At 35.8% G+C, this 15,815-nt stretch overlaps 1 long non-coding RNA gene across 1 annotated transcript in view; it reads left to right on the top strand.

Annotated features, from left to right (window-relative positions):
- LOC149918450 (uncharacterized) overlaps nt 1–14,813 on the top strand; it is a 43,987-nt gene extending 29,174 nt beyond the window's left edge. Inside the window, exons 2-3 of the long non-coding RNA XR_016465466.1 lie at nt 13,495–13,537; nt 14,659–14,813. This is a non-coding gene — a long non-coding RNA (uncharacterized LOC149918450). The remainder of the gene's footprint in view (nt 1–13,494; nt 13,538–14,658) is intronic.
- Nucleotides 14,814–15,815: the final 1,002 nt, after the last annotated feature.

The following is a 15,815-nucleotide window of genomic DNA, read 5'->3' as shown; positions in this document are numbered from 1 at the left end:
GATTCCTTTCACACAAGGCAAATACAGTTATGGCCAGTTTCATCCACACCAGCTGCAGTTGTTATGATTTTAGCCACTTCAGTAACAGCGCTCTCTTTCCCCATTCATCCATTGTGTTTAACTGGATAAACTGCTGTAGCTTACATCACTACTTCGATGTCTATAATGTTAAACTGACTGTGACCAGGATTGTTCTCCACTGTTAATGCCAGCTGGCATTTAATAGCCAGTGTCCATCCTACTAAGCTCTTACCTCTCAAAAAGTCTGTTTGGAATAGTCTTTGGCCTATGGCAACTCTTGGGAAACAACCAGAAATGGTTTGAGAGAGGACTGTCTTCTCTATGCCAAAATCACGTCAGGGACTGCTGCAGTACATTGACTACATGCATGCACACAAAAGGAAAACAACAAAAGAGGAAAACTTCATGGCACTGTTTAATTTAGTGACACAGATGCTCCCAGATAGATCTAATTTTTATGGTACTAAATTTTATCGTCTCTGGATATTAATACCAGATTGGCCATTGCAGCCAAGAGTATGGCTCATTACTCTCCATAAGCAAAGAAATTTCTTAAGAAAACTCACACCAGTCAAGATGCTGAGAGATGGATGCATTGAAAAAGAAATGCTGAATGGAGAAGCAGCTAGTCCTGGGGGAGATGTAATGCTTTTGGTGTCTTTGCCTCATTGCTTCCTCCTAGAGCTAGATATCATGTTTATCTTCTGAATATTACTCTTCCTACTTAAAAACCATGGTAGCAGTAAGACTGAGAAAGAGGATTAAGAGTAGATCAGTCCTATAGCAAGAAATGTGACTTCATGGAGTGCTATCATAAACTAGGAAAAATTAAAACCACATGCCTGCCTTTTAACAAAGCATGGTAGTTGCTGGGATCTAGAGTAGCTAAACACATCAATGTTCTACACCATTCTTGTTCCAGATTTGCAGAATGCAACCCAAGGATTGCCGTGTCAGAGAGGAATTTCTCTTGGCTAAGACGTTCACTTAGAAGAAGAACAGGGTCTTCTGCAGTATTTTATGTTTGTTTACTGCAAATGATATGGGAGCAAGCATTTCAAACTTTGAATGTATGGAAGCAGATCAAAGACTCTTTTTTATTCTTGTTTAAAGTCATTATTTATTATGATTAATAATCCTTTAATCTTACTATCACAATGCATGTATATATGAATGGTGTGCTGTAACTATAGTAATGTTATATTGCTTTCAGATGTTCTGTTGATGAGCGCTTAAATATATTTAGCATAAGATGTAATTATGTTAACTACTGTTAAATTTGTATTGACTCTTCTACTCCAGGAATTTAAAGAGCTATTCTTCTGAGTTTTAATCTCCTTACTCAGGAACAGATCTTCTCTGTGACCTCTTCCATCATAAATGAAATAAATGTATCTGGGACAGTACACTTTGGGTTTGCCTCTCACCTGAGCTGGTCAAAGTTTTCAGGCAATGGAGTAACGTAGAGATACGTGATCTAGCTTGAAGTGAGCTAGGGTAATTCCAGGAAGCATTGGTGCCAGGCTGCCACAAGCAGTCAGTGAACAGTATGCTGGGAGGTGTGTTTTAACAAATATCAAGCAGGTGTGATCTGTGCACAGTGGGACCTTGGGAGCAATAGTGAGCTTACTGTAAACTCAGTCTGTTTCAGTTTCTTGACTTCCTGTGTGAGTGAATCCTATTAAGTTTCTAGCTAAATTTAGGTACAGCTCCTGGTCTGAATAGATTGTCTCAGTCTAAATAGACAAAACTTAAAGGTGCAGCAGCCAGACAAACTGCAAAACATAAAGATTTGCCTTGGCTGTATTTTCAGCTGGATTGCCATGGTTTTATATTTGTTAGGAATATTTTTACTAATCACAGAGAATCCAAAACGTTTTTTAATGTGACTTTCACATTATGTGGGAAATCCTGCTTTTGAGGAACAGTGAAGGTGAGCTACTCTGCAAAGGAAGGTGACACTGGAGTGGAGCAACAAGTCACAAAAAGGAAGCCAGCAGATCAGGGACAGTGATAGTAACTGGAGTCAGTCAAAACCCAAGTGAGCACCCAGCAAGTCTATAGTGATGAGGGAAGACTGAGGTCAAACCAGAAAGCTAAGTCAAAAGGTTGCATGTCTGGATCAGAAAGGTGTAAGATGTTTTCATATGAAAAGGACAAAGAAGTTTGGCAGGAAATAAATCCCCTTGTCGCTCCATCTTATCCTCAGATATCAGAGGGGCTGGTGGCAGCTGAGCTTAGTTTCTGAATGATGCCCAATTCAACACTATCTGGTTGTGTTCAGTATATGAACTGTCACAGTTACAGATGCATAAATAGCACAACTCCCAGTTTGTCTAGTGACATTCAAATGGACACTCATGACCGCTCTTAAGGAATTTGGTTGTGCCCAATATGAGCTGTGACAGCTAGGCTGGTAGTGTAGTTTATTGAAGTTTATTAAAGATTATTAAAATCTATTGGTGATTATAGATTCTTCTGGATTGCTGATGATGAACATACTATCTGAAAAGCATGTGATGTTAACCAGGAACATGAAAAATATGGCCAACTACAATCACATTAAATCAGGGAATAACTGTAAAGATTACTGAGTTTCTTGGAGAAGCACTCAGTATAGCAGAGTGTGAATCTTAGCCAATAGTTGTCTCTTTGTGATGGGAGAGGCTCAGCTTATTGACTGATCCCAGCTTGTCTGCAGTGGTATTCTTCCCCTGTGCAATTCCTTCTTAAGCCATTTTTTATACTGCTTTCTTATTTTGAAGTAGAGTTTGAGTGACTCTAGTTGAACATACCTTTGTTTTGCAGAACTTACTTGAAAATGTGTTTTTGACAGATGGGTGCAAAATGGCTGGCTCAGGAAAACAAGATAGTTGATCAGTCCCAATAGTATCAAGTCCCCATTACTGCAAAATGATCATACAGTTGGGCCACAGGACCTTCACCCTTCTCCATGATCCATGTTTTTTCTTAGAGACAGCATACCAGGCTCCCCTGGTGTTTGCTGACAGCTAAGATTGCAGGTCATATTATTTAGGGAAATATCACAGCAGATTATCCAGTGCATTTCACTCCAGAGGTTTACCTTCTCTCAAGAGGTGGAAATTTCAGTAAATTCCAGTAAATATTCCACAGGCTCCAGATGTGATGGTGATGCAGCTGCAGCCTAGCTCAGCTGAGTGCAGCAACCTCAGTATAGTCAGTGCCCAGCTGAAGGCAGGGAGAACCACTGCTTAGCCTTCTTTCATCTTTTTTTTCCAAAGAACTCTGAAACTGGTCGAGGTTCCTCAAAGAGATCACTCTTATCAGCGAGCTGGTCTTGAAAACAGCCTGTTAAAATTTCAGGAAGAATGCACATTTTATTTTTTATTTTTACCTCCCTGTGAATCTGGCTCATGCTTCCCCAAAGACAGTTGCCATGCTTCTGAATGGTATTATTTAAGTGTAACAGATTATTTTCCATCTTCTGCATGAACAAGTTCATCGGAATAGCCCTCCCTACTGCTAGCTGTGGATCTTTAAGTCCAGTTCAGAAGAAGAACCTCAGTTTAAGTCATGGTCTTTGTATTTTGAAGAGATGTCCAAACTTGCAAACAGGTCTAAATATTTTTACAGTGGAATATGTAAAAGAAACAAGTCCCATTTCTTAATGTTTAGCATTCAGTTGTTCTAGTCATGGGCTTTAAAAGTGTCAGTAAGCTTCATCTGTCTTCAGGTTTATCTGGGTCTTTTTATCTTTTACCTTCTGCAGTTAATTTATGTGTAAATCAAATTTTTGGTTTTGTTATTGACGTTTGATTGTTGAAGTTGTTGAAGGACAGTTTTTAGCTATTATTTTTCTATACTTCCCTTGTTGTTTATAGTTCCAGAGAAAACTACTGATGGTTATGCAAAATTCTCTTACTAAATGACATCAGATTTACTGGAAATACTCATGTGTTTGTATAAAATAACTTTTTGATATGGTGATTTAAAGCTTGTGTGACTGCAAAATAAAGGCTAGATGGATTAAAAATACTAATTTTAATTCTAATTTTGTTTGGAAAAAGTAGAGGTGTTGTGTGGAAATAGATTAGTTCTGATAATGCATTCCTGTAAGATTACTGTAAGAAGTATATGGCATTAATTGCAAGTATATTCTGGAACAGTTTATCTGAATCTCTGTATTTCTATAGACACACGTGTTTAATGAATCATTGCTTTCATGGGATGAATATATACTGACTTTACAGAAACTGTGTGTAGACAAGTACGTTTTGCTAGTAAACATTCTTTTATCAGTACTTGGTTCTGGAGGTTGAGGTGGTCAGGCTTAATAGCTTATTGCTGTGGGAAGATGAAATTGAATTGGATGTTTTTTCCTCATTTTTCCTCATCTACTGTGAGACATCTGTTCTACTTCCTCTGCAGGCTTACTTTGGTTTTATGAGGCCTATCTCCAGTCTATCTTTTTCAGATTTTACTACTTGCACACTTTTTTCTGCTCCTTTTTTCTACAGCTGTACTATAAATTCATTCCTTTGTAGTTTCACATTAATTTCATGCTTAGCTAAGATTTAAAAAAAAATAAGTTTTCCTGCTTGTTGTGTTATTGATAGTATTACAGTGTTAAAACTTCCTCATACTCTGTTAGCATATATTTTTCTGTTGAAAGTTTTTTCCCCATTTGCCTTTCTTTCCTTTTCAACCTTTGTTAGGGATATAAATTAAGCAGTGGTCAACAGGTGAAAATAGAAAAGGCTTAAGAAGCTCAAATCAGACCACAGAATTTCCTGAATAATTAGTTCCTGAAAAATAAGTACTTAATTGGAATACAGCTGTAGTAAAGAAGGCTTTCAATGTTGATTGAAAACTGCTTCTATGGTGTTAAAAATACTTCTATTTTCATATTCTCTGCATAACACAAAACTCATTATGGGAACAAATTTTGTAGTTACTACAAAGAAGCTGTCTAACTTGGGATATCAAAATATATTTTTTCTTTAATATATAATATAAAGCTGTGTCTAAATTTCCATCTACATACATCTGATTTTGAACTGAAAAAAGGATAGGAAGAATTGCTGATGACACTTGTCAGCATGAGAACATGGATGTGGTAATCAAAAAAATGTATGCACACTTGTAAATCCATCATTCTTACTGCTAGAGAAAGTCTAAAAACAATGGAAGTTAAAGCTCTGAAATCTTGTTTTTGAGAAAATGCATTTGCCGAGAAGCAAGGAAGTCATTAGCCTGGATCAGTGAAAGACTTGCAACTTGTCAGTTCAGACATTCCTTCATGAACATACTATGGTAGCATCATGCCCATATGGAAATAAGATAAAATACAAAAGGCTTTTGTAATCAGGATAAGTAGTGAATTTTCAAGAAGGGGATAAGTTTATGAGGATTTTGTATTTCTCTCCAATTATAAAAAAAAATCTTGTATGGCTTTCAGTTGGGTAGCTTATCATGAGTAGTGTATTGTGAACCTTTTTTTTTTTTTTCTGTTAATAATACAGCTGATGTAGTCATAGTCTTAGCTTCATTAAGGTATTGAATACATCAGAACATGTGGGATGGGAGTTCAGCAGAGCATCAAGGCCTTGGTGCCTGTTTCTGATGATGCTTCTATGAGAAAATCTGGATGCATGTCATCCCTTCCTAATCTGTTCTTCTCTCTAATTTGCTCCTGGTAAAAGAAGGAAATCCACATGCACAAACAGTGAAGGCATCAAACTGCTCCAACGTGTGGCAGTTCAGACCCTGAAAAATTTAGGTATGAAATCACAGTCATAACAAGGAAAAGGACAACAGAATGACACTGAACTAGTTCTCCAGTTCAAGAAAGCAATAAGTGTGTATTCAAAAAGGCTTGTGTATTCAAAAACTCATCTGTGTTTGTTCTTCCACTTCATCAGTAATTCTTTCTAACGGATATTAGGCTATCTCACCAACATCAGGAATTCCAGAATATACCAGGCCAAATTACTCTGCAGCTTCCAAATCTCAGTTATCACTTTTTTAACCCCCTAAAATCTAGGGGAAAAAAATAGATTACTATTATATCTGCTGCTACTATTTTTCCTATATTTGATATAACTGGCTATTATTCTTATTAAAGTATGTTTCCCTAGAGACTGTATTTCAGCTGGGGTATGATCAGTGATGAGAAGAGTGTTTTCTAATATACGACATCTGTACTTGCTATATATACGTATGTTACTTTTTTTTTCCAAGATTAGTTGATATTTAGTTGGTGACCTTTTAGAATGCCTGTGTTCTTTCTATTTTTCTCATTCTGGATTTGCAAACTTGACTTTTCTGTTGAAGCATGATATCTTCCAGTTCCATTTGTATTACCTCCACTTTAGACCTTGTTATCCTTACATTGTTTACTCAGTAATGAATATGACTTTTTATAACATTCAGGAAGATGTCTGTCTCATGTTTATGACTTAATACATGAACTAATTATAATTAGGAGACAGCATTCCATTGCAATTCACTTCCCTCAAGAACTATGTTTTTTGCCTCTGTAGTACTTTTAGCATGTGAAGAAAAATCTCATTTTAAAACAAAAAATCAATTCAACTCACTTTTGCATATTGTTCTTTCACTTTCAGGTCATTTTGAATTTTAATAGTCCTTCTGATGCAGTTGCAGTTCTTTAGGGTTTCCACTGCTCGCAATCACAGAACACACAGAATGATTGAATGCCTTATTTCACTGATGCTATGTGGAGAAATAATTCACTTTATCTGGGCTTTATTAACAGAAGCAGAGCTAGTAGATTGGGGGATGTTTTGGTGCCTTTTTTGACACTTGTTAATGTTGGTTCTGGAATACTGTGACTAGTTTCAGAAGAAAAATGTTAATGAATTAAATAAGTTCAGCAAGGGACTTGCAAACTGGAAGGAGGTTAGGGGGGAGAGGAAGGGTTGGAGCATTCAGAAGGGATGAATGGTTCTAGCAACTCCTGCAAGTTCCTCTCCCCACTCCTGCCATGCCAGGTTTTAAAGCAGTGAAGTGGGGAATTGTATTGGCGCATTCTGTGTCACATACTGGACCTCCACTTCTGAGGCCTTGTATCATTCCTAGTTCAAGACTCTATTGTATGTATGCTTGATATTATTCATAGTACATGGGAAAACTATTTAAAAGGACATGAAGTTACTTTTAAACAGGCTTACAGATGTGTCCATTTCATCTCTTATTCCAGTTTCTTACAATATCTTCCATTATGTTCTTTGTTACAGAAGCAAACTACGTCTAACAGAGGACAATGACTGAGAAGTACCTTATGAATCACTCTTTTCAGTGATTAGAACAAACAAAAAAACCAAAACACAAGCAAAAAAAGAATATATAGTCATAAAAGTACCAAAATGAAAAGATTTGGGGAATCATTATGTTCTTGAGTAGGACAAGAACGTACAATTTTAAGTTGTGCCAGGAGAGGTTTAAGTTTGATATTAAGAAAAATTTCTTCTCAGAAAGAGTGGTGAGGCATTGGCATAAGACTGCCTAGGAAGGTGGTGGAGTTGCTTTCTTTGGAGGTGTTGAAGAAATGTGGAGGTCTTGGTACTGAAAGATGTGGCTAGTCATTATGGTGGGGATGGGTTAATAGTTGGATTAGATGATCTTAGTGTTTTTTTTCCTACCTTGATGATTCTATAATAACATGCTCTGACAATGCTGTGGTGTTGAACTAGCTTTATGAGAACTTGAGAACTGGTAATTCCTTTATTGCATTCAAATGTTACTTCAGAAGCAAGTTGAGTTTTCTGCTGTGTTTACTGTCTTCTCGTTAGTGTAGAGAAACCTTTGAAAATAAAGCAAGTCTGAATTCAGAGTTTGTCTTTGCTTTTCTTAGTCTTCTCGTGACTTCTGTATAAAATTTCTTTGTTTTTGCTATTTATTCATTCTTCTAGTTTCTGTGATAGATCAATATAGAAAGAAACCTCTCCTATGAAATCTTTTTGTTTGGACACATCTTGTAAGTTTACTAGAGATGTTTTTGCAGAATGACAGACTTTAATGAGTCATCTCTTATTGAGAGACTGTATAGCTACATGAGCAGGGTTTTGTGCTTGATTTTTAGTAAAACTTAGTTTCTACATTTGTAGAACCATTTAAAGCAATAGAAAGTGTCATTCTTGCTGGTAATCTGTTTATGTTGGACAGGACAAACAGGATTCCATCAGTGTGTGTTTGTATGCGTGTTTTCCACAAACTGATGAGAGTAACAATTTCTAAGATCCTCTTCCTAGAAGAAAAACAGAATTATTCAATTTCTTCAGGTTTACTTGTGGTTTCTCAAAACTCTGCTGATCCTTTCTTGTACTCTTTCTTTTATTTTGTTGTTATTTTTGTAAGACAGCATGAGAGAGAAAATAACTTTGTGGAATTGAACTAGTTCAATGCTTCTCAGTAATGTAGGCAAACTAAGGAGAATTTTTTTTTTTTTTTCCTGCAATGCTAGTTCATACCCAACACAACAGATTCTCTCTAAAGTGCTGAAGGTAACTCTTGTAAGTTGGAGTACTTCTAAGAGGTTATTTTTTAATATTAAAGACAAAATAACACTTAAGATAACTTTTGCTATCTGATGGTAGACTTCTGTCAGAAAGTGTCACTGAATGCCCCACTGACAGGTCTTTTTTATGATGCCAAAATATCTGAACAGCTCACGTTGCTGATAATAGTTAATCCTTCAAAACCCTTGAAATAAATCAGAACTATTATTCTCATTTTACAAGAGTGGTTGTGAGTGACAGAACTATTGGGACTTGCCACCATTTGGATTAACAGGCCATGGATGAGCAGGCAGCTGTAACCCAGTTTTCTAAGAAATACTGGTACTTAACAGAGAAAAAGAACAACAATTCTTTGAACCATGAAAGAATCCTTTGCAATAAGATAGCATGCTACAGTAATTCATCATGTTGGAGCTGTGCTGATGAGCAGTCTTTTACTGATACAGAAGAGTCAGGCTGTTGCACTCATCAGTGTGCTGAACTGCTTGCAGAGGCTCAAAGGTCAGACTGTGATCTTCATTTTCCATTCCTTGTCTGAGCAAGGGTAGAGCTCTGTTTTAAAGGAAAACTCGATTTCTGGAGGAAGTGAACCTTTCAGGCCACTGTCCAAAAGTTCCTTTATCTGAATAAAGAATTACATGGATTCCTGTAAGAATAGTCCCCACAATACTGTTAAAAGGATAATTCAACACAATAGAGGAAATTCATAACAAAAGAAAGCATATAATTTTTTATCTTAGAGAATTTCTGTTTTTCTTAATTGTTACTTTGAAATACTGTTATGCAAAATATTAGTGGAACTTTTCTAATCACATTTGTTTTTTCATGTATTTGTAAAAAAAAAAAAAAAAAAAAAAAAAAAAAAAAAAAAAATTAAAAAAAATCTTCCTGACGTACAAATTCTGTATCATGACAATGCTTTTGTTATATTAGCCCCTTTACCATCACAGTGCAGTCGTTCTTAGTTATTGGTATCTAGTGCAGAATTATAATAAAGGCAGAATTACAATTGTAATTCCTGAAGGCCTATTGCATCTCCTTTCCCACTTTCTCATTGCAAAAATGCTGCTAACTTTAATCTAACTCACAGGCCGTTTTCTAGGTATATGGTCCTAGATTTCCTACGTTTTGACAGTAGAACTATTCATTGCTATACATAATGCTATGGCACATTGCCATCCAACGGTACAACTGGAAAAAATGACTAGTATAGGTATGCACCTGGCTATTGTGAAGGCTTTGTAGTGTTTTTTAGTCCTAATGTATCCCCTCAACCAATTCTTGTGGCATGAAAAAATAGTATTTATTTTGTGACAGTGCCCTTGACCATCCTCCAGTCTGCCCTGAGTGCATGTCTATAGAATGCATTGTGGACCAGTGTAACTGTATCGTTCTCTGGCAATACTGCGTATTAAAATATTTTTTGCAAATTGACTTATTCCACAGTGACTCATTTGTGAACAGATGCTAAGTTACTCATCTGTGGGTTGCATTTTTCCCTGCAGGGTATTTTCTGATGGTTTAGGCATATTTGCCAGGACAATGCCACCTGCTTTTCTTAGTATCAGGAGGGTGCGTGTAGGTACACAGACAGCTTACTCTACTGTCTGCTCCAGGCAGAGTAGTTGTACTATACTATAATACACTATAAATACGCAGTATTTCTTGTGTAAGTTGCCACAGATGATCCAGATAAAGGATCTTGATGTTTAAGAAAGGATTAGTGGAACAAAATGTGAAATATTACACTTAAGAGATATATCTGTGTTTTGCCTTTATCCAGAGATAATAAATAGAAGCAAGTTTTAACTGTTACTACATCACACAGTCAGTGGAAGTAAAGTAGCTGCGCTATAGTAGCAGTTCCCAGTTCATTTATTCTTTTTTCCATAGCAGTAAAAGATGCGGAGGAGGAGGTGGAAGTGGTTTTTTGTTTTGTTTTGAAGAGGGGAGATGAAAAAATAGTTCCTGAAAAACAGTAGGAGTTCCAGTTAAGGATGGTGTGCTAATAGTAAGTGCTAGGCTGGAATGTAAGCATACTTTCATCCGTTAAGGACTTATGTGTGTTCATTTCAATACCAAAGAGTTGCATTTTCCATATTCTTAAAGCAGATGGCTGTAGTGCGCCTTGACTTTGCAGCTTAGCTGCAAATTTTCCATGTTTAATCTTAGTTAGTGGTTTTAGGTTCATTCTGAAACGTTAAAGAAACAAAATTACAAAAGAGGAAACACCAGATAGCTAGGAGTCTATGATTTGATATTTGATATCATTTAATGACTTTAAACAAGAACAAAGCTGGTAGATAGCAGTTACAATAAGATCAATCTTCTGGGTGGTGACAAGGAATAATTATATTATTTGTCCCCTTAAGAAGTATGCACGCAATTGAATCCATTTATTACTTCCACCAATAGGTAGATGTACAGCCACTTCCAGGAAAGCAGAGCTCATCATACACAATAGTTTATTGGGAAGACGAAAACCATTTTCTCCAATTTCCTCCTTCCTTACCTCAGCTTTTATTGCCAAGAATGATGCCATATGGTATGGGACAGCATAGTTTAGGTCATCTGTCCTGGTTCTGTCCCTTCTGAGCTCCTTGTGCATATCAAGCTGCTTACTAGCAATGAGAAGTAGAAAAGTCCTCAGTGCACACAGTGCCTAACACCAACTAAAACATCAGTGTGCTAATGCTATTTTATTAAAAAATACAAAATACAGCTTTATATGAGCATCTTTAAAGAAAATAAACTCTATCCCAGCACAAACTATGGCAACTGGAGAGTGATAGTAGGTAGCAGCAGCTTATTTAGGTAGCTTTTTTGTGGTTTCTACTTAATCTATACTGTAATTCCTATCCCCAAATGTCTTGAGAGTCTCTCTTCTTAACAGACTATACATGCTGTTCTCTATATTGCTTGACTACTCTGTTTTTAATCTTAACTTTGGAGAGAAAGGGAAGTTATTAAAAAAAAAAAAAAGACAAAAGACAAAAGACATCTGTTAATGAATCCATTGTAATGACAAATTCTGTCATGTTAGAGCAAATCTAATCAAAGATTCTTACTCTGCTTCCACTCACATCTCATGTGTGATTTATATACATGGGAAATTCAAAGAAATGTGACTACAGTTGGCTAACTTTAAGTTGTGAAGAATTTATTTCTTTGGAGTGAATGCTGTAATATTATATGTAATATAAAAATATCCTACTTACAATACTATCAGTGGCTCTGTTAAAAGTTGCAGTCTTTACCTAGGAAAAGCACTTTCTCTGAAGATATTTTAAGTCAGGGAGTGGAGGACTATCCAAATGCAAACTGGAATTATCCATCATATTGGGCCCTTGTTATCTTAATAATAAATCAGTATGGTATCAGTAGACCATTCATACAAGCAAGTTCTGTTATCTTGGAAATTTAATGAGGAAAAGGTTTTAAGGAAATCTGTTCCTGAAGCCTTACAAATTTGGAATGGGAAATCTTGAATTTCAGCTATATATTTTTTTAATGCTAATTTAGTTGACGAAAGTTATGATACCAGAGAGATCAAAAGGTCCTTTTTCTCATGTCTTCTCTTACTCATTTATTACTTTATTAACCAGGTTATTTCTCACTACTCTTCCTGTTCAGTTTTTTGTTCACCTGCTTTCCTGGTTCTAAGTCCCCAAGAAGTGCGTGTGCCAGCACTTTTAAAATCAAGATATATAGTTTTTCGTTTACTTTTAAAAAGGAACACAGTGTGTGCCAAAATAATCTCAGACTACCTGCATATTTATGAATTCAAACATCATTCTGCATTTGAAGATAATAACAAATTACGTCGTTAAATATTATCTAATTAGTTGGTTGCTTTTCTGTGGCTAGTTTCTTCCCACACAGCAGACATAAACACCAAATGAGAAGATGAAGGTGTCAGAAGAACTTTTCTTCATGGGAAAACTGGCAACTAAGATCAAACATGATTGAGAAAGCTAGTCAGTATGCCTTATTCTTTTCCACTTAAGTCAGAATTAAAGGCACCAAACAAACATCATATCTTTTGCTGTTGCTTTCAAAAAATATTTTTTTTCTCCTGTGAATTTGATGGTATTGAAAAGTAAAAAAGCAAAGCACAGGAAACAAATGATTTTTTCCCCTTAGCTCTTATTTTTATAATACACCTTTTTTTTTTTTTTTTTTTTTTTTTTTTTTTAAACATGAGTTGTTAAAGAGCTTTAAATAAGGGAAAATCCCTCTGTGGCTACAGAATACTCATCTCTCTGCCAGAGGGAAAAGCAGCACTTCATCAAATACTTTCTCGTGGATTTAGGGCATCTCTCACATTCTCATCTTTCTTCAGCTGCTTGTAAAATGATAGGCCTGTGGATGTGAAGTAGCTGGAGATATTAAGGTTCTAATTGCTTAGAAGCCCCATCACTGTGTTTTTCTGCATTGTTGTGTTGAGGGACATGGTTTATTGAGAACTGTTAGTGATAGGTCAATGGTTGGATTGGATGATCTTGGAGGTATTTTCCAATTTTCCAACCATGGTGATTCTGTGATCATTTGTTTCCCACATTGAGGAAAAATAATTAAACTGGAGACATACAAATGTTCTGTTGATATATTTACATGGTGAATTTAACAAATGTGTTCAGATTTTCTCTGCCACTTCTATCCTGTTTTCAGCTAATGCTTATTAATGTTAGATTTTTAAAATAAAAGTAGAGTGAATATGTTAGGAAAGGAAAATTAAAAAACATGATTGCTATTTATAATTTCATGTTGTTTAAGGATGAACTAATTAGATCTTACAGTGTTTAATCCATCCACAAGCATGAAAACATCCAACTGCTGATTAACTGCATCTCATAAACATTCAGTTGTTGAAGATTTGAGTTAAAATGTCAGGACACAGTAAACATTCGTGAGTTTCCTTTTTTTTAACATTTATACAATCTTTTTACAGGAGCAACCAGAGGCCAGGAAAAAAAATCCCATGCAAAAACACGGTATGAAATATACTTAAAAATCACTTCAATTATTTTCCTACTTATATCCTTGTTATTTGGCATATTGGAAGTCTTCTACCTTTGAAATATCTTCCAGCTGTGTTATTACTGACTGCAGCTACGCTCATGTTTAGATTTTAATGAAGTTTTTGTCTGGCGGTGTTAGCAGGCTCACAGAGGTGTGCGCTCTTTCACTGTAGGATAACATATGAGGTTGCTCAGGTAGGCATCCTCCTTGTGCTGTTGTGGATCTAATCCTTCATGAACATCTCTGGGGTGAGAGAATAGAATTTCTGTTTGCATTCAATTCTTAGACAAGCAGTCTCTATTGTGGAAATGAATTTTAGTGTGTGAAAATGATAATGTCTGCATTTAGTTGAAATGATTGGAAAATCACTGATTAGTGAGCATAAGATACAAAATAAATTTATATAGAGCGAGTCACTTTTTTTTGGTGGTTAGAATTTGTAAATATTTTAATAAAATCTGGTGATAGTGTAAAAAAAAAAAAAAAGAAAGAAAAAAAGAAAAAAAGCAGAAACCATAGCAGTCCATGTCACAATACAAAAGTGTGTGAAAGGTAATGGTTTAAGTTCTGATTCCTTACTTATTTTAAACAATACTTTATTCTACCAGATGACAATTCATACATTTTTCACTTTCCAGTAATATCTTTACAGTCTGATTTGCTTTCAGAGATTAAAAGTTCAGAAAAAAAAAAGCCATTGGAGAGCTAAACTTGGGCTTACACAAATAGTAAATTTAATTGTCTTAGAGTATGCATTTTCTTTGAAGCAGGTATGAACAACTACTGGGAATTGCACTAATTTAAATGTGTGCTTGCTATAAAATCTTCAAGAAAATTGGACATTAGACATGATTAAATTGGTTTGTGGATGAAAAATGTTTAATATCAGAGTGACAATTCAATTGTCTGAAATGCACAGTAATTTCTTTAGACAAAGCTCTAATGTTTCAAATACTTTCTCTGCCATTCATCTATAATTAGTCTTATATGTATTATTAGATTTACTCTAGAAAGGGAATGAATTTACTGTAACACCAAATTGGAAAATGAATATTTAATATCCTTTTGGCTTTCTTATTCCTTTTCATTACAGGAAACACAGAAGTAAAAGGTCTTGAATGACTGTTACTGAAAATCTGGTACCAGGTGTTTCATCATGCTATGATATCACAGCTCCCACTGAATTACAATCATATTTTCATTGTGAATTTGACAACAGTCAAATTTGTCAAGTCAGCAACCTCTGCTCCTAAATAGTGACTTCCTTTATTGAAGAAAAACTGTCTTCATACATTGTTTTTGGCTGATAGAGTTCATTTTCTTTATAGCAGCCTGTATAGTGCTATGCTTTGCATTTGTGTCCAAGCAGTATTGATAGCACACCACTGCTTTAGCTGTCACTGAACAGCACTTGCACAGAATCAAGGACTCTCTTTTTTCCATTCTGCCCCCCAGGCAAGTAGGCGGGGGGTGGGTAAGAGGTTGGGAGGGCACAGATGGGTCAGGTGTCCCAAACTGATGAAGTGGAATGTCATGCCCCTCAACAAACGGGAGAGCAGTTTGCCAGGGCTTTACCTTGCTCAGGGATTTGCTGGGTATCAAATAGCTGGAGATGAATGACTGGCTTTTGAATCACTTCTTTTGCTTTGCTTTATCTTTTTTTTCTCTTTTACCTATTAAGCTGTTTTTATCTCTTTCCACAGATATGTGGTGTTTAGCTACTGAGGTTAACTCAAAACACCCAGTCCAAAAAGAAACATACAAATCACCACTGGGATAGTAGTGTGGGATTCATGGTGAAAGCAGTCTGTTTACAAAATATTGTTATCTTAATGTTCCTGAAGAAAGGCATATCTGTAATCAAGCATACTATCAGAAAATAGTGCAGATGTCAAAATATCTAACATGATATTATAGTATTTTGTAGCGTGCGGTAGGCATAAAGGACACCTCTATATTCAGTCCGAAGTCCAGGGCACAATCTCCACACAGAGCTTTCACATCTGTGCTATATTTTACTGCCTGGTTTCCAAGCAGCCTTTGTAAAGAGGAAAACATATCTGGCTCTTCATAATACTTGCGATCATTGGCAAATAAAGTTTAGCAAGGTCACTTCTGACAGTTATAGTTTACTTAGACAAAATTACAGATTATATTTAGTAATGGGATTGTGCCGAACCAAAATCAAAACCAAAAAGATTTGTGGCAGAAAGGATTTTCAAGTTGGAATCAAGTGTGTGTTATGAATAG

This window comes from Phasianus colchicus, chromosome 3 (assembly GCF_987193195.1).
Source record: "Phasianus colchicus chromosome 3, bPhaCol1.hap1.1, whole genome shotgun sequence".
In the NCBI taxonomy this organism is placed as follows: domain Eukaryota; kingdom Metazoa; phylum Chordata; class Aves; order Galliformes; family Phasianidae; genus Phasianus; species Phasianus colchicus.
Note: the sequence above shows the minus strand (reverse complement) of the source record. Positions and strands in the feature narration are given on the sequence as shown.